Genomic DNA, 18,958 nt, shown 5'->3' with positions numbered 1-18,958 from the left:
GGTGCAGCTGTAGAACCTTTTGAGGATCTGAGGACCCATGCCAAATCTTTTCAGTCTCCTGAGGGGGATTAAGCTTTGTTGTGCCCTCTTTACGACTGTCTTACTGTGTTTGGACCATTATAGCTTGTTGGTGATGTGGACACCAAGGAACTTGAAGCTCTCAACCTGCTCCACTGCAGCCCCATCGATGAGAATGGGGGCGTGCTCGGTCCTCCTTTTCCTGTAGTACACAATCCTTTGTCTTGCTCATGTTGAGGGAGAGGTTGTTGTCCTGGCACCACATGGGCCAGGTCTCTGACCTCCTCCCTATAGGCGGTATCCTCGTTGTTGGTGATCAGGCCTACCACTGTTGTGTCATCGGCAAACTTGATGATGGCGTTGTGGTCGTGCCTGGCCATGCAGTCGTGAATGAACAGGGAGTACAGGAGGGGAATGAGCACGCACCCCTGAGGCGGCCCCGTTTTGAGGGGCCCTGTGTTGCATGTCGGATGTGTTGTTACCCTTACCACCTGGGGACAGCTCGTCAGGAAGTTCAGGATCCAGTTGCAGAGGGAGGCATTTAGTCCCATGGTCTTTAGCTTAGTGATGAGCTTTGAGGGCACTATGGTGATTAACGCTGAGCTGTAGTCAATGAATAGCATTCTCAGATAGGTGTTCCTTTTGTCCAGGTGGGAAAGGGCAGTGTTGAGTGTTGGATCTATTGGGGCGGTATGCAAATCGGAGCGGGTCTAGGGTTTTTGGGATAATGGTGTTGATGTGAGCCATAACCAGCGTTTCAAAGCACTTCATGGCTACAGATGTGAGTGCTACGGGTTGGTAGTCATCTAGGCAGGTTACCTTAGTGTTCTTGGGCACAGGGACAATGGTGATCTGCTTGAAACATGTTGGTATTAAAGGCTCAGTCAGGGACAGGTTGAAAATGTCAGTGAAGACATTTGCCAGTTGGTCAGCACATGCTCGGAGTACACGTCCTGGTAATCCGTCTGGCCCTGCGGCCTTGGGAATGTTGACCTGTTCAAAGGTCTTACTCACATCGGCTATGGAGAGCGTGATCACACAGTCGTCCGGAACAGCTGATGCTCTCATGCATGCTTCAGTGTTACTTGCCTCGAAGCGAGCATAGAAGTAATTTAGCTCGTCTGGTAGGATAGTGTCACTGGGCAGCTCACGGCTGTGCTTCCCTTTGTAGGCTGTAATAGTTTGGAAGCCCTGTCACATCCACTGAGCGTCAGAGCTGGTGTAGTACGATTCAATCTAAGTCCTGTATTGACGCTTTGCCTGTTTGATGGTTCGTCTGAGGGCATAGCAGGATTTCTTATAAGCTTCCGGGTTAGAGTCCAGCTCCTTGAAAGCGGCAGCTCTACCCTTTAGCTCAGTGCGGCTGTTGCCTGTAATCCATGGCTTCTGGTTGGGGTATGTACGTACAGTCACTGTGGGGACCACGTCATCGATGCATTTATTGATGAAGCCAGTGACTGATGTCGTGTACTCCTCAATGCCATCGGAAGAATCCCGGAACATATTCCAGTCTGTGCTAGCAAAACAGTCCTGTAGCTTAGCATCTGCTTCATCTGAGCACTTCCTTATTGACCGAGTCACTGGTGCTTCCTGCTTTCATATAATTATGGTCAGATTTGCAAAATGGAGGGTGAGGGAGAGCTTTATACATGTCTCTGTGTGTGGAGTAAAGGTGGTCTAGAGTTTTTTTCCTGTTTGCTTATGGACGTATACAGCTCATTGAGTGCGGTCTTAGTAACAGCATCGGTTTGTGGTGGTATATAGACAGCTACAAAAAATACAGATGAAAAATCTCTTGGTAAATAGTGTGGTCTACAGCTTATCATGAGATACTCTACCTCAGGCGAGCAAAACCTCGAGACTTCCTTAGATTTCGTGCACCAGCTGTTGTTTACAAATATACATACACCGTCACCCCTTGTCTTACCAGAGGCCCCTGTTCTATCCTGCCTGAAAAAGCTTAAAACCCGACAGCTATATGTTATTCATGTCATCGTTCATCGACTCAGTGGAACATAAGATATTACAGTTTTTAATGTCCCGTTGGTAGGATACACATTATCATAGTTTGTCTATTTTATTATCGATTGATTGTACGTTGGCTAATAGGACTGATGGTAAAGGTAGATTGCCCTCTTGGCGACGGATCCTAACAAGGCACCTGGACCTTCGTCCGCGATACCTCCATCTCCTCCTCCTACGAATGACGGGGATGAGGGCCTTGTCGGGCGTCTGATGTAAATTATTCCCATCCGACTCGTTGAAGAAAAAGTATTCCTCCAGTACGGGTAAGTAATCGCTGTTCTGATATCTAGAAGCTCCTTCCAGTCATAAGACACGGTGGCAGAAACATTATGTACAAAATTAGTTACAAATAACGCAAAAAAATACACAATAGCACAACTGGTTACGCAATCGTAAAATGGCAGCCATCTCCTAAGGCACCATTCTTTACAATACCAAATATGGTATTGAGAGGTAGCCCAGTGGCCGGCAGTGGGAGAAGATGGAATGAGATCGATTTTGGCCGACATTCTGCACATTTTTCTCATCGATGAAACATTTGATCTCAATACAGTTTTCTGTTCCCAAGAGTAGAATCTCTTATGAACAGAGTGGATTAAGTTTTGTAAACTTTACACTTTGCCAAAGTTTCCAAAAATGACATTGCTTAGAAGGAGTGCAAAGGCAAATTGAGTTATTGCACATGCACACTTCACGGAGTAGGCGTTCCCAAACAGAAATATGCAAATGTATGCTAGAACACCCCAATAGGATCTCGCTAGCTCGTGTTTGGCTCTGCCCATCTCCTTGCTTGTTCTTCCCACTATGACTCATTTGTTCCCGTTTGAAATGACAAGGTGTGGTCTATCTTGGTTTAGTTACAAAGAATCTTTGGTGCCACGGTCCTGCCCTCTACTTCATTATCGTTTTCTTCCTTAGGGAGAAGGCAAGCACGCTGTCGCTCCTCAGCACGACTTGAACAACTGCTTAACTGTGACCTGTTCAGTGTAGGACATGAGCTTCTCGTCATGAGGACTGAGCACACTTACCTAAAGGAACGTTTTCTTCTCAGTCTCCAGTCGAAACTAGCGCTACGGCTAGCCTTCGCCTCTCTAGCCCAGTTAGCTACCTGCTTCGTGCTGCTTTGTTCCCACCACGGTAGACGAGACAGAGGAGTCTTTTAAAATGTGGTTATCCCATGCTGCAAGGCAAAGCTAATCTAGCTAGCTCACTAAAGACTTAGCAATAGCTAGGCTATATGGCCCACTAGGTGAATGATAGTTAGCAAATGCCGGGACTACCTACACAGCTAACATCGGCCAGTACATGCTTAGAGCTCTTCCTCTAGCTCTTTCTACCGGCTCTTGGTAGCATTCTTAGCTACTACAGCCAAGCGTTAGCACACTCAGCTGCTACTAGCTAGACACGCTGTACTTTCAAGCTTCCAGAAGCACTCGCATAACCTGGCTCACAAAACCACCAGAGTTATGTCTACTTACTTCCCTGATCTGGGGGCCAGGCACTCGAGCCATCTTCCCTTGTGGCTCTCGCATCTCGGAGAAGGACCTGCATCCTGTCTGTTTTGCCTGCTTGGGGCATGAACATGCTCAGGTGGCTCTCAACTTACTAGAGTCCTGTATGTACTGCAGGGCACTATCAAAGTCTAGCTGGAGAAGGAGGCTTAAAAAGACAGCTCCTGCTCCGGCTTCCAAGCCACCCACTGAAGAAAAGCACCAGCGTTTGACCCAACCCATCTGGGGCGAGATCATGGACAACCTCGACTCTCTCCCTTCACTTTCTGATGACATAGTCTCAGGGGAGGCAGGGGATTATGAGGCTGAGTACAATAGCAGTCTCACTTGCATTTGCGTACACAGGAATGGAGTGGTGGGAGCCTCTCAGGCATTCACAGCGGACCTGTGTGAGGAGTATCTTTCTCCCTTTAGGGAATTCTGCTTCTGCACATCTGTAGGCGGGCCGCGGCCAAGCTCAACATTGAGTGGTCAAATGATCCGCCTAGCCAGGCTAACAATAGGGTAGCCTATGACGGAAGGAGATTCTCTTCACAGATGGTGCCCACCAAACAGCTCGTTCCGGTGGTCCAAGCCTGCCTCAGGGAGGCAAATTGGGCCTGGGGCAAGCCGTGTTCCACCAGACTAGTCCCTGAAGGCTCCCCTAACCTGGACATGCAGGGCATGGGTACATGCCTATACATGCCTCCTGTATAACCCTATGATCTGTGAACCTTATGGTGTAAAATCCCAAAGTCTAACAAGCACAAGATGGCACGTGCAAGCAAGATGAAAGGCCAGCGTGGTGTGCAGAAATTAAACTTTAGAGTTTATGAGTGTGACTTTGAACTACATTTCCTCACACAGTAAATTAATTAGAGAGCAGAGATTTTTGTTCGCCTGAAGAAATACTTACTAGACTCAGAACTCAGAAATTACTGCACTCTCACAAATACGCCGCTTCCCCACACTGGTGTCTTTTCTCCAGCCCACATCAATTTTCCACTTTGCTCTCCAAAATCCCTTTAGCTCTCGCAAATGCTTACTATAATTTTATAACAGGGGGACATTCGAGCCAAGGAACATAGCCTGTAGCAGTCTACTGAAGTCTACTGAAACGCAATTGGTCAGGTTTTTGGACCAATCACGGCTTGACCGTTCTCTAACCAGATTTATTTTACCATGGAAATGAAAGGGGACGGTGAAAGCTGACATGACTGACAAAAATTAAGAAGTAAGTTGGATAGTTTTTCAGTGGAAAAAACAGCTAACCAACAATGATTTTAAAATGTTGAAATTGAAGTAGACAGTTATTTGGTTCTCTGTTATCAAAACAGGCAATTGATGAGGCAAGCCCAATGAAAGTTATCTTGCTAGGAAGCTAACTGGGACATTCCTACAATGCGGTTCCTTTTGGACCACATAAGTTTTGAGAAAAAAAAATATTTCTCATTTGTTTTGTATCAGAAAAACATATTGGTCAAGCTCAGGCACTTAAATCCTAATAAATATAGGTAGATTGTTCACACACGGACCACGGGATAGTTCCACCCTATCTGAAAGTGTTAATGATGCATGTGCATTACCGTTCAAAGGTTTGGGGTCACTTAGATATGTCCTTGTTTTTGAAAGAAAAGCACATTTTTTGTCCAATAAAATAACATAAAATTGATCAGAAATACAATATAGACATTGTTAATGTTGTAAATGACTATTGTAGCTGGATCTGATCTGGTTTTGACCTTTTTGCCTGTCCATGACCATTCTCTTGCCTACCCCTTTTTATTATTAAACATTGTAAGACTCCAACCATCTGCCTCCTGTGTCTGCATCTGGGTCTTGTCTTGTTTTTTAAAAATATTTATTTTATTTAACCTTTATTTAACCAGGTAGGCTAGTTGAGAACAAGTTCTCACTTACAACTGCGACCTGGCCAAGATAACGCATAGCAGTGTGAACAGACAACAACACAGAGTTACACATGGAGTAAACAATTAACAAGTCAATAACACAGTAGAAAAAAAGAGTCTATATACATTGTGTGCAAAAGGCATGAGGAGGTAGGCGAATAATTACAATTTTGCAGATTAACACTGGAGTGATAAATGATCAGATGGTCATGTACAGGTAGAGATACTGGTGTGCAAAAGAGCAGAAAAGTAAATAAATATAAATAGTATGGGGATGAGGTAGGTAAATTGGGTGGGCTATTTACAGATGGGCTGGTACAGGTGCAATAATCAGTAAGCTATTTTGTAAATTACGTCGCTGAAGTCAAGGATCGGTAGCATAGTCAGTTTTACGAGGGTATGTTTGGCAGCATGAGTGAAGGGTGCTTTGTTGCAGAATAGGAAGCTGATTCTAGATTTATTTTTGGATTGGAGATGCTTAATGTGAGCATGGAAGGAGAGTTTACAGTCTAACCAGACACCTAGGTATTTGTAGTGGTCCACATATTCAGAAGTCAGAACCGCCCAGAGGCGGGAAAAAATCAGTTGAAGAGCATGCATTTAGTTTTACTAGCATTTGGAGGCCACGGAAGTAGTGTTGTATGGCATTGAAGCTCATCTGGAGGTTTGTGAACACAGTGTCCAAAGAAGAGCCAGAAGTATGCAGTGCGGCAATATCTAACAATTTCACAACATGTACCCAATACACACAAATGTAAGTAAAGGAATATAATTAAGAATATGTACATATATGGACAAGCAATGTCAGAGCAGCATAGACTAAGATACAGTAGGATAGTTTAGAATACAGTATATACATATAAGATGGGTAATGCAAGATACAGTTGAAGTCGGAAGTTTACACACACTTAGTTGAGTCATTAAAAGTCGTTTTTCAACCACTCCAAATTTCTTGTTAACAAACTATAGCTTTGGCAAGTCGGTTAGGACATCTACTTTTTTCATGACACAAGTAATTTTTCCAACAATTGTTTACAGACAGATTATTTCACTTATTATTATTGCAGGAGGGACTGGTGCACTTCAAATAGATGGCATCATGAGGCGGGAAAATTATATGGCTATATTGAAGCAATATCTCAAGACATCAGTCAGGAAGTTGAAGCTTGGTCGCAAATGGGTCTTCCAAATGGACTATGACCCCAAGCATACTTCCAAAGTTGTGGCAAAATGGCTTAAGGACAATAAAGTCAAGTTTTTGGAGTGGTCATCACAAAGCCCTGACCTCAATCCCATAGAAAATTTGTGGGCAGAACTGAAAAAGCGTGTGCGAGCAAGGAGGCCTACAAACCTAACACAGTTACACCAGCTCTGTCTGGAGGAATGGGCCAAAATTCACCCGACTTATTGTGGGAAACTTGTGGAAGGCTAACCGAAACATTTGACCCAAGTTAATAATTTTAAAGGCAATGCTAGCAAATAATAATTGTGTATGTAAACTTCTGACCCACTGAGAATGTGATGAAAGAACTAAAAGCTGAAATAAATAATTCTCTCTACTATTATTCTGACATTTCACAATCTTAAAATAAAGTGGTGATCTTAACTGACCTAAAACAGGGACTTTTTACTCAGACTAAATGTCAAGAATTCTTAAAAACAGAGTTTAAATGTATTTGGGGTGTATGTAAACCGTCGACCTCAACTGTATGTAAACATTATTAAAGTGACTAGTGTTCCATTTATTAAAGTGGCCAGTGATTTCAAGTATATGTATATAGGCAGCAGCCTCTATGTGCTAGTGATGACTATTTAACAGTCTGATGGCCTTGAGATTCAAGGTTTTACTGCTAACCTACAAAGCATTACATGGGCTTGGTCCTACCTATCTTTCCGATTTGGTCCTGCCATACATACCTAAAGTACGCTACGGTCACAAGACGCAGGCCTCCTTACTGTCCCTAGAATTTCTAAGCAAACTGGAGGCAGTGCTTTCTCCTATAGCGCTCTATTTTTATGGAATGGTCTGCCTACCTAGAGACGCAGACTCTGTCTCAACTGTCACAGGCCAGCTCATAGCCTGTGGCAAAAATGAGGGGACGGGAACAACAGGTATAGGTCAATTTAAAAAATGTTCTTTATTGTAAACAAAACTATTAACTTTAAACTAAGAAAAAGGAATGAGGTGTGGAAGTATCATAATGTAAGGTATATGTAAAGTGCATGGATGTGTGAATCTGTGTGTGTGAATGACTGGGTGAAAACTATGAAAAACTACATAAGAACCAACAGGTTCATACCTGGAGGAGCGGAGAGAGAGAGAAAGAGGTGATTAGTGACAGTTTAAATACTCTGATCCCAGGTGACTCCAATCACTAACGACCCTCCTCTGCCTAACGACCCTCTTTCTTTCTTTCTTTCTTTCTTTCTTTCTTTCTTTCTTTCTTTCTTTCTTTCTTTCTTTCTTTCTTTCTTTCTTTCTTTCTTTCTTTCTTTCTCTCCCTCTCTCGGAGGAACTGAGCCCTAGGACCATGCCTCAGGACTACCTGGCCTGATGACTCCTTGCTGTCCCCAGTCCACCTGTCCGTGCTGCTGCTCCAGTTTCAACTGTTCTGCCTGCGGCTATGGAACCCTGACCTGTTTACCGGATGTGCTACCTGTCCCAGACCTGCTGTTTTCAACTCTCTAGAGACAGCTGGAGCGGTAGAGATACTCTGAATGATCGGCTATGAAAAGCCAACTGAAATTTACTCCTGAGGTGCTGACCTGTTGCACCCAGCGACAACCACTGTGATTATTATTATTTGACCCTGCTGTTCATCTAGGAACATTTGAACATCTTGGCCATGTTCTGTTATAATCTCCACTCGGCACAGCCAGAAGAGGACTGGCCACCCCTCATTGCCTGGTTCCTCTCTAGGTTTCTTCCTAGGTTCTGGCCTTTCTAGGGAGTTTTTCCTAGCCACCATGCTTCTACACATGCATTGCTTGCTGTTTGGGGTTTTAGGCTGGGATTCTGTACAGCACTTTGTGACATCAGCTGATGTAAGAAGGGCTTTATAAATAAATTTGATTGATTGATTTGATTGAGATAGAAGCTATTTTTCAGTCTCTCGGTCCCAGCTTTGATGCACCTGTACTGACCTCACCTACTGGATGATATCGGAGTGAACATGCAGTGGCTCGGTTGGTTGTTGTGCTTGATGATCTTTGGGCCTTTCTGTGACATCAGGTGCTGTCGGTGTCCTGGAGGGCAGGTAGTTTGCCCCCGGTGATGCGTTGGGCGCACCACCCTCTGGAGAGCCCTGCGGTTGCGGGCAGTGCTGTTGCCGTACCAGGCGGTGATACAGCTTGAGACTCGCCCTCAGCTCTTTGTATACTGCATACTGCCATCTGGTGCCTGAATCTGAAGAGCCTGTCCTGGAAATGACTGACAAGTTTGTCCTCAGTCGTCGTCACCTCCTTCTTCACTGTAACATTGGTCCTCTGTTCTTCATCTTTGGAGGTCGCAACTGACCATTGGGCAATTTCATTGTTTGATGGGAGTTTCACCAGGGTGTGAGTGGTATGTTGGCACTCTTTACACTCACCATACGCACATGTTTAAGACTTGATGTTGCACACAGTGACATCTGCCATCCCCTCAAGATTTTTTGAGGATAAAAGCCCACGGCTGTAAAGGCTGTTAGCCATGAATTGGAGATTCTCGTGGGATTTAGATTGGTAACTCTCACGGTCAGCTTCTGTGGGTGCTTTTTACTCCGTTACATTTGACCACATCAACTGTTACATATTTAGTTAAAGATTTATATTATTATATATTATGTTGACAGCCGATTCCATTGGCCGAGTCCTACTCTGCGAGCCCAGCCGATACACCAGGTAAGTAGAGAACTAAAAATCTATGGAGACAGGGTGAACCTTATTGACGCTATGTGTAAGGTGTTTGCCTTTTTAAGCCAGTGACCTGGGTTTGCTTCCCTGCCCCGCCGTTCGCTACATTGGTGTCAGTAATGGAATTTACCGTCCACCTTCCGCTTCCATCATGTTCTGTTCCCCTGGATAGCTTTCGTGCTATACTTATTTACAGACGCCTAGCTTTCTCACCATTGTTGTATTATATAGGCGCTGGAGCAATACAACGAGAAAAGCCTCCCTCTAGTAGGGTGCCCTATGGAGGGGCAGCGCGGCTCATGCTTGATCTCCAAGCCTATGGTCCCGTTGCGGGCCTTGTAGGTCTTGCTGGGATTTCGTGTTGCAGCTTTTCAGCTGCAGTTAGACGTACACTTTGCCTTCCTGTGACAAGCCATCTGCCATAGCCACATCCGCAGAGCGAACGGGTGCGCCACGACACTATCATTCTGCTATTGCCGGCAGCTTGCCAGGGTTTCTTCCGTAACGGGATCGAACCCTACCTTTTGCCTGGTACCGGTGGGATGCTTTTCCATCCAGACGATACTGGTCTCTACTCACGACCCCCGTTTTTCCCCTAGGAAAACGGCACCTCCCAACTTGGGGATCCATTTGTGCTTTTTACACGTCTGTTTGGATAGAGTTGGATTGACAGGAGAGCTGCCTCTCCCTGTCTCCTGGGCACCTTCAGGCCCACTCAATGGCATTGTTTGAGGCATCTATGTTAAGAGATTTGTTAAGCTCTACATTACCCCTCATTCATTATGAGGTTTCCACCGAATGGACGTCTTGTGCCTGTTCGGTGCATACATCCCCTAGTTTGGGGCCTCTTAGGTATGATTCTGTCAAGACTACCTAGCTTTAGAGAGTATATGAGCACTACGGAAGTTGGCTTCATCCCCATAGTGAGAGACCAAAACTAGTATTTGTAAGAGAACTTAAGGTTACTTGCTTACCACCAATTCTCTGATAATATGAGTGAGGTCACTCACCGAATTTCCCTTCACACTTGTAAGGAAGAAAACCTATGGTTGATAATGAAGTAGTGGGCGGGACAGTGGCGCCTTATAAGGAGTGGGGTTCCCGACTATTCACCATGCTTCCTGTCTGTATCCGACAGATGTTGTATGATTGGAGATTCTTGTGACTCTGACCTGAAGGCGTGTCCCCCATAGTGAGCGACCTCACTCATTATCAGAGAACCAGGGTTATGCAAGTAACCTTAGGTTATGGTGTGGAATGTTTATTTCCTTAATATGCCACTGCTCGTCATTTGTCTTGGTCAGACAATTTACAGTAAGCTCTACTGAAACCTTTAAAAATGTGGTATATAACAGAAAAGATTCAAAGGAGTCCTTGCTGTTACACATATGCACTCCAAAACAGCTCTGACCTGAAGTGAATTGATTTGAAATTCTGATAATGGCACAACCTTTATGGAAATCACTGGCTCTTTGGTGAATCACCCTTGGTTACATTGCACAATAACCTTACAGGATATTAGTTCCATGTGTGTCCATGGCGACATGGTGACTTCATTCTATTTCGTAAGAGGAGAGCAAGAGATTCCTCCCAGCCATTACTTAACCCTAGTGGTCTTCCCTGGCTGTATTGTGACTGGTCACCTCTAGATTAGGTCACATACAGAACATTCTATGCTTATGAATTGGGAACATTTATTTTGGGGGTTATTACTAGATAATGTAGAGGTCTAAAATGCAGCAAAGTGATGAACCTTTATAATTAAAGCCAGTGTAGAAAGATACTGCTGTGCTGGCTTTTTTGTTGCTGGCTTTTTTGGTTGTCATAGTATACTACACTAGCATAAATTATGCATTATTAACAATGCACACCACTGGAGTCCTCATGGTACATCTTTTTCATCAATTAGTTGACCAGGATTCATGTAGCAATAAAAAGTTAATTAAATAAACTGTGTTCTACAACTCCCATCTACCGTACAGACCTTGCAGCTTGAGGAAATGCCATCATGGTGAGTCAGAGAAGAGAGAATAAAGAAAAACAAACACACTTAGACATCCACATGCCCGCACACTAGTGATGGGCATTCCGGCTCTTTTCAGTGAGCTGGCTTATTCGGCTCAGCTTACTAAAAAGAGCCGGCTCTTTTGGCTCCCAAAGGGCTCTTTAAAAAAAAAGTTTTGTATTTTTTCAAGTCAAAAGTTTGCTATGATTGGTGTTGACACAATTCTAATCAAATTATTAAATTAAATCATACTCTATTTTAGTCCAAGATGGCGTAGCAGTTTAGATGTCTTTGTCTTCGTCTTGTCCCCTTTATATATCTTTTTTTCCCTTCGTATATATTTTTTTTATATTTTAACCTCTGTTTGTTTCAACATGCTCTCCTGCAACCCGCCTCACCCAATGTGGTATGGATGTGCTATTTTCTATACTTTAGAACCGGAACACCCAAAAAAAGCTAGCCAGATAACTACCTACTAGCTAATAGTCAGTTAGCCACAGCTAGCGATCATCAGCTAACCTTAGCCTGGTTAACTCCTGCTAGTCTGCACAGCGCGTTTCAACCCAGAGCTTACCAGACTGCTCTTTCTCTATCTCCGGTTTCCTACCGCAAGCTCGGAACCTTTTCACCTGGATCATCGCAGCTAGCTAACAGGTAGCTAACTAGCTGTCTAGAGCATATCGGACTGCTAGCTGAAGAGGACCATCAGCCAATTTCTTGGGCTACAATACCTATTTTACCAATTGGCCTGGACCCTTTAACTGCCTACACGGAGCTCTGCCAATCCAACACGACTGGTCTGCCAACGTAACCGTCCGAGGGAGCTACAACAGACTTTCTTCCGTCACAACGTCCCCCCTAAGGCCCTTCTGCTAGCCCCGGCCCACTAGCTGTCTGAATCGCCGTGTCTCCAGCTTGCCTAGCCTCCCACTGGTCCCTATGATCACTCGGCTATGCATGCCTCTCCCTAATGTCAATATGTCTTGTCCATTGCTGTTTTGGTTAGTGATTATTGTCTTATTTCACTGTAGAGACTCCAGCCCTGCTCAATATGCCTTAGCTAGCCTATTTGTTTCATCCCCCACACATGCAGTGACCTCACCTGGTCTAAATGATGTCTCTAGAGACAAAACCTCTCTCATCGTCAAGCAATGCCTAGGTTTACCTCCACTGTATTCACATCTATTCTTCCACGCCCAGAAACCTGTTCCTTTTACTCTCTATTCCGAACGCACTAGACGACCAGTCCTTATAGCCTTTAGCCGTACCCTTATCCTACTCCTCCTCTGGTGATGTATAGGTTAATCCAGGCCCTGCAGCGCCTAGATCAACTCCCATTCCCCAGGCACTCTCATTTGTTGATTCCTGTAACTGTAAAAGCCTTGGTTTCATGCATGTTAACATTAGAAGAATCCTCTCTAAGTTTGTTTTACTCACTACTCTAGCAAACTCTTCCAACCCGGATGTCCTAGCTGTGTCTGAATCCTGGTTTAGGAAGGCCACCAAAAATCCTGAAATTTCAATCCCTAACTATAACACTTTCCGACAAGATAGAACTGCCAAAGGGGGCGGAGTTGCAATCTACTGCAGAGATAGCCTGCGGAGTTCTGTCATACTATCCAGGTCTGTGCCCAAACAATTCGAGCTTCTACTTCTAAAAATCCACCTTTCCAGAAACAAGTCTCTCACCGTTGCCGATTGTTATAGACCACCTTCTGCCCCTAGCTGTGCCCTGGACACCATATGTGAATTGATTGACGCCCATATATCTTTAGAGCGGTCAAACGACCACCCATCATCACTGTCAAATGCTCCCTAAAACACTTCAGCAAGCAGGCCTTTCTAATCGACCTTGCCTGGGTATTCTGGAAGTATATTGACCTCATTCCGTCAGTAGAGGATGCCTGGTTATTCTTTAAAAGTGCTTTCCTCACCATCTTAAATAAGCATGCCACATTCAAAAAATGTAGAACCAGGAACAGACCTGACTGCCATTGACCAGCACAAAAACATCCTGTGGCATACTGCATTAGCATTGAATAGCCCCCTCAATATGCAACTTTTCTGGGAAGTTAGGAACCAATACACAGGCAGTTAGGAGAGCAAAGGCTAGCTTTTTCAAACAGAAACTTGCATACTGTAGCACAAACTCCAAAAAGTTCTGGGACACGGTAAAGTCCATGAAGAATAAGAGCACCTCTTCACAGCTGCCCACTGCACTGAGGCTAGGAAACACTGTCACCAAAGATAAATCCACGATAATTGAGAATTTCAATAAGCATTTTTCTACGACTGGCCATGCTTTCCACCTGGCTACCCCTATCCCGGTCAACAGCCCTGCACCCCCCACAGCAATTTGCCCAAACATCACCCATTTCTCCTTCACCCAAATCCAGATAGCTGATGTTATGAAAGAGTTGCAAAATCTGGATCCCTACAAATCAGCTGGGCTAGACAATCTGGACCCTCTCTTTCAAAAATGATCCCCCGTAATTGTTGCAACCCGTATTACTAGCCTGTTCAACATCTCTTTCGTCTGAGATCCCCAAAGATTGGAAAGCTGCTGTGGTCATCCCCCTCTTCAAAGGGGGAGACACTCTAGACCCAAACTGTTACAAACCTATATTTATCCTACCCTGTCTCTAAGGTCTTCGAAAGCCAAGTTAACAAACAGATCACCGACCATTTCGTATCCCAGCGTACCTTCTGCGCTATGCAATCTGTTTTCCGAGCTGGTCATGGGTGCACCTCAGCCACGCTCAAGGTCCTAAACGATATCATAACCGCAATAGATAAAAGACAATACTGTGCAGACGTATTCATTGACCTGGCCAAGGCTTTCGACTCTGTCAATCACCACATGCTTATCGGCAGACTCAACAGCCTTGGTTTCTCAAACGACTGCCTCGCCTGGTTCACCAGACAGAGTTCAGTATGTCAAATCGGAGGGACTGTTGTCCGGACCTCTGGCAGTCTCTATGGGGGTGCCACAGAGTTCAATTCCCGGGCCGACTCTCTTCTCTGTATACATCAATGATGTCGCTCTTGCTAGGGGTGATTCTCTGATCCACCTCTACGCAGACAACACCATTCTGTATACTTCTGACCCTTCTTTGGACACTGTGTTAACTAACCTCCAGACAAGCTTCAATGCCATACAACTCTCCTTCCGTGGCCTCCAACTGCTCTTAAATGCAAGTAAAACTAAATGCATGCTCTTGAACCGATCGCGGCCCGCACCCGCCTGCCCATCCAGCATCGCTACTCTGGACGGTTCTGACTTATATGTGGACAATTACAAATACCTAGGTGTCTGGTTAGACTATAAACTCTCCTTCTAGACTCACATTAAGCATCTCCAATCCAAAATGAAATCTAAAATCTGCTTCCTATTTCGCAACAAAGCATCCTTCACTCATGCTGCCAAACACCTTCGTAAACCTGACTATGATACCCATCCTTGACTTCGATGCAATTTATAAAATAGCCTCCAACACTCTACTCAACAAATTGGATGCAGTCTATCACAGTGCCATCCGTTTTGTCACCAAAGCCCCATATACTCCCCACCACTGCGACCCGTGTGCTCTCGTTGGCTGGCCCTCACTTCATATTCGTCGCCAAACCCACTGGCTCCAGGTCATCTACAAGTCTTTGCTAGGTAAAGCCCCGCCTTATCTCAGCTCACTGGTCACCATAGCAGCACCCACCCCTGGCAAGCGCTCCAGCAGGTATATTTCACTGGTCACCCCCAAAACCAATTCCTCATTTTCCGCATTTCCTTCCAGTTCTCTGCTGCCAATGACTGGAACGAACTGCAAAAATCGCTGAAGCTGGAGACTTTTATCTCCCTCACTAACTTCAAGCACCAGCTGTCAGAGCAACTCATAGATCATTGCACCTGTACATAGCCCATCTGTAAATAGCCCATCCAACTACCCCATCCCCATACTGTATTTATTTATTTATTTTGCTTCTTTGCACCCCAGTATCTCTACTTGCACATTCATCCTCTGCACATCTATCACTCCAGTGTTTAATTGCTTTATCGTAATTCCTGCATAACTTCATTAGGATGAACACGTGGACCAGGAGGGGATCTGCAGCTCGCCGCTGTGTGCCAGAGGGAAAGTCTGCTGCTCTGCAGGATGTTTCAAGGATGGGATCCAACAAATGCACGTCCTCCTAAGAGAGGAAATCCGTGTGCGGGAGATTTTCACCTCCTACTTCTTCGAAGAGGGTTCTGTTCCCTGGCAACACCATAGACTACACTATGCACAACCAAAGGCTCTTTTAAGAGCCTTTCACATTGCAATAAGATTATTCTTCCATTTACTTAGCTATGTCAACTGCAGTTATTCAATTTCCAGTTTCTCTCCCTTTGGTTTCTACTTCTCAGGTGAGGTTGCTATTTAGGTAAGGGATGTCTGTACAAAAACAAAACAGGCTCTTTTAAGTAGAGGTCGACTGATTATGATTTTTCAACAACGATACCGATTATTGGAGGACCAAAAAAGCTGCAACCGATTAATTGGCCGATTTATATATATATTTGTAATAATGACAATTACAACAATACTGAATGAACACTTTTATTTGAACTTAATATAATACATAAATAAAATCTATTTAGTCTCAAATAAATAATGAAACATGTTCAATTTGGTTTAAATAATGCAAAAGGTGTTGGGAGAATTGTTGGAGAAGAAAGTAAAAGTGCAATATGTGCCATGTAAAAAAAGCTAACGTTTAAGTTCCTTGCTCAGAACATGAGAACATATGAAAGCTGGTGGTTCAATATTCCCAGTTAAGAGGTTTTAGGTTGTAGTTATTGTAGGAATTATGACGCGTATTTCATATACCTTTGACTATTGGATGTTCTTATAGGCACTTTAGTATTGCCAGCCTAATCTCGGGAGTTGATATGCTTGAAGTCATAAACAGTGCTGTGCCTCAAGCATTGCTAAGAGCTGCTGGCAAACACAGTAAAGTGCTGTTTGAATGAATGCTTAGGAGCCTGCTGCTGCCTACCACAGCTCAGTCAGACGGCTCTATCAAATCATAGACTTAATTATAATATAATAAACACAGAAATATGAGCCTTTGGTCATTAATTTGGTCAAATCTGGAAACTATCATTTCGAAAACAAAACGTTTATTATTTCATTGAAATACGGAACTGTTCCGTATTTTATCGAACGGGTGGCAACCTTAAGTCTAAATATTGCTGTTACATTGCACAACCTTCAATGTTATGTCATAATTATATAAAATTCTGGCAAATTAGTTCACAATGAGCCCTAGTTAATTTAAATTTCCCTAGTTAATATTGCCTGCTAACATGAATTTCTTTTAACTAAATATGCAGGTTAAAAAAATATACTTCTGTGTATTGATTTTAAGAAAGGCATTGATGTTATGGTTAGGTACATTTGTGCTTTTTTTGTGAATGCGCTTTTGTTAAATCATCACCCGTTTGCGAAGTTGAAGTAGGCTTGATTCGATGATAAATTAACAGGCACCGCATTGATTATATGCAATGCAGGACAAGCTAGTTAACCTAGTAATATCGTCAACCATGTGTAGTTAACTAGTGATTGTGAAGATTGATTGTTTTTTATAAGTTTAATGCTAGCTAGCAACTTACCTTGGCTCCTTGCTGCACTCGCGTAACAGGTGGTCAGCCTGCCGCGCAGTTTCCTCGTGGATTACAATGTAATCGGCGTCCACAAAGGCCGATAACCGATTGTTATGAAAACTTGAAATCGGCCATAATTATGCCAATTAATCGGTCGACCTCTACTTTTAAGAGTCACCCATATTGTAAAACTGTAGAACAATTAGACACCCTATAACCCACACACTCATGTATCAATCTGATTGATGGATTATGTTGTGCAGTAAGGAGGTTCAAGTGTTTTAACTTCTGTCTCCTTCCATCTTCAACGAATAGGCAAAGAGGGCCAACCATCAAGAATAGTAAGACACTTCATTATTTCTATAACTATGCTATATCGTTTGTCCTCGTGTGGCCATTCATGTTTTTAGGCATTAAGTACCCTGCAGCCACTTAGTGTGCTCTGCACACCAGGTGAGGCCACGCACAGATTCCTGTTGAACACTGTCTCCTTAACTACCATATTTTCTCAATAAAGGTCTCTCTCCTTCACTTCATCCCTCTCTCCTCTTCTCCCTAAATCCTCTAGGTTATATAATCTGTGTCGGTGAACCCCTCCCACATCTGAACTGGCTACATAGAGGACACTTTTTCAGGTCAACAGGAAATAATATTAATAAAGAGATGCTTTACATTGAAATACAGATAGAGATGCACTAGTCCCAGAGTCAATAATTGAAGGTCAGTTTCACACTTCACCTGATTATTATGATGACTAACAATGTTAGAATAAGACATTAACATGCAGATATGTTTTGATGTGAGAGAGGATGCCATCCCCCAGTAACATCATCGCCACCTCACCGCTCTTAAGATAACCTTCAGGCTGACTAGAGACACTATTATGTAATTGTGATGAACTGAAAGAATATTTGGGTAGCACTGTAATTCATGAATCATTTGCTGTCTTCCCTGCTCCTATGTTCTTACCTCTTTCCCTTTGTCTTTTCCACCTCTCTCGCCACCTCTTTCTTCCTCTGTTTTTATAATGCACAACAGATGTGCATTGAAGTACAGATTTAACTTGTTTTTATAATATTACAATTATATTTATAATGCATGTATTTATAACACTTGGATAATTCACTTCTTTCAATACAGCGTTTCATTCTCTACTGTTGAAATTAAGTCTCATTTGATGAAATACTACACCTATCCTGTGTTTATCACATCAATGCAGATGAAGGGCATTAGATATTGAGATTAACCGGTTTTAGGCTATTTACATGATGCATAGGAAGTGTAGTGTACTGTTTAAAAAAATTATATTTCTGTATATATGAATTACAAATCAGCCTAGTTAAATCCTTTTTCTAGTCTATTAGTTACAATGTATAACCATTGATGTCCCAGGACCAAGATTGGTAAACACTGTTGAAGTGTATAATTGTAATACATGCATGCAGACACAGCATCATTCAAAGACTGGAATTTGATACTCCTGGTATTGGATATGACTGAAATAATCTCAGACACTCATACCTGAACTGCACCTTTATTTGCCAAGGTAGAATACATGATCAGTGAATATATTAAAATGTACAGGTTACAATGTGGGGATGGATCTCATGCATGATAATAACTACATGTACAGTGCCTTGCGAAAGTATTCGGCCCCCTTGAACTTTGCGACCTTTTGCCACATTTCAGGCTTCAAACATAAAGATATAAAACTGTATTTTTTTGTGAAGAATCAACAACAAGTGGGACACAATCATGAAGTGGAACGACATTTATTGGATATTTCAAACTTTTTTAACAAATCAAAAACTGAAAAATTGGGCGTGCAAAATTATTCAGCCCCCTTAAGTTAATACTTTGTAGCGCCACCTTTTGCTGCGATTACAGCTGTAAGTCGCTTGGGGTATGTCTCTATCAGTTTTGCACATCGAGAGACTGACATTTTTTCCCATTCCTCCTTGCAAAACAGCTCGAGCTC

The sequence above is a fragment of the Oncorhynchus tshawytscha genome, linkage group LG30 (assembly GCF_018296145.1).
Source record: "Oncorhynchus tshawytscha isolate Ot180627B linkage group LG30, Otsh_v2.0, whole genome shotgun sequence".
In the NCBI taxonomy this organism is placed as follows: domain Eukaryota; kingdom Metazoa; phylum Chordata; class Actinopteri; order Salmoniformes; family Salmonidae; genus Oncorhynchus; species Oncorhynchus tshawytscha.
This window is presented reverse-complemented; position numbering follows the sequence as displayed.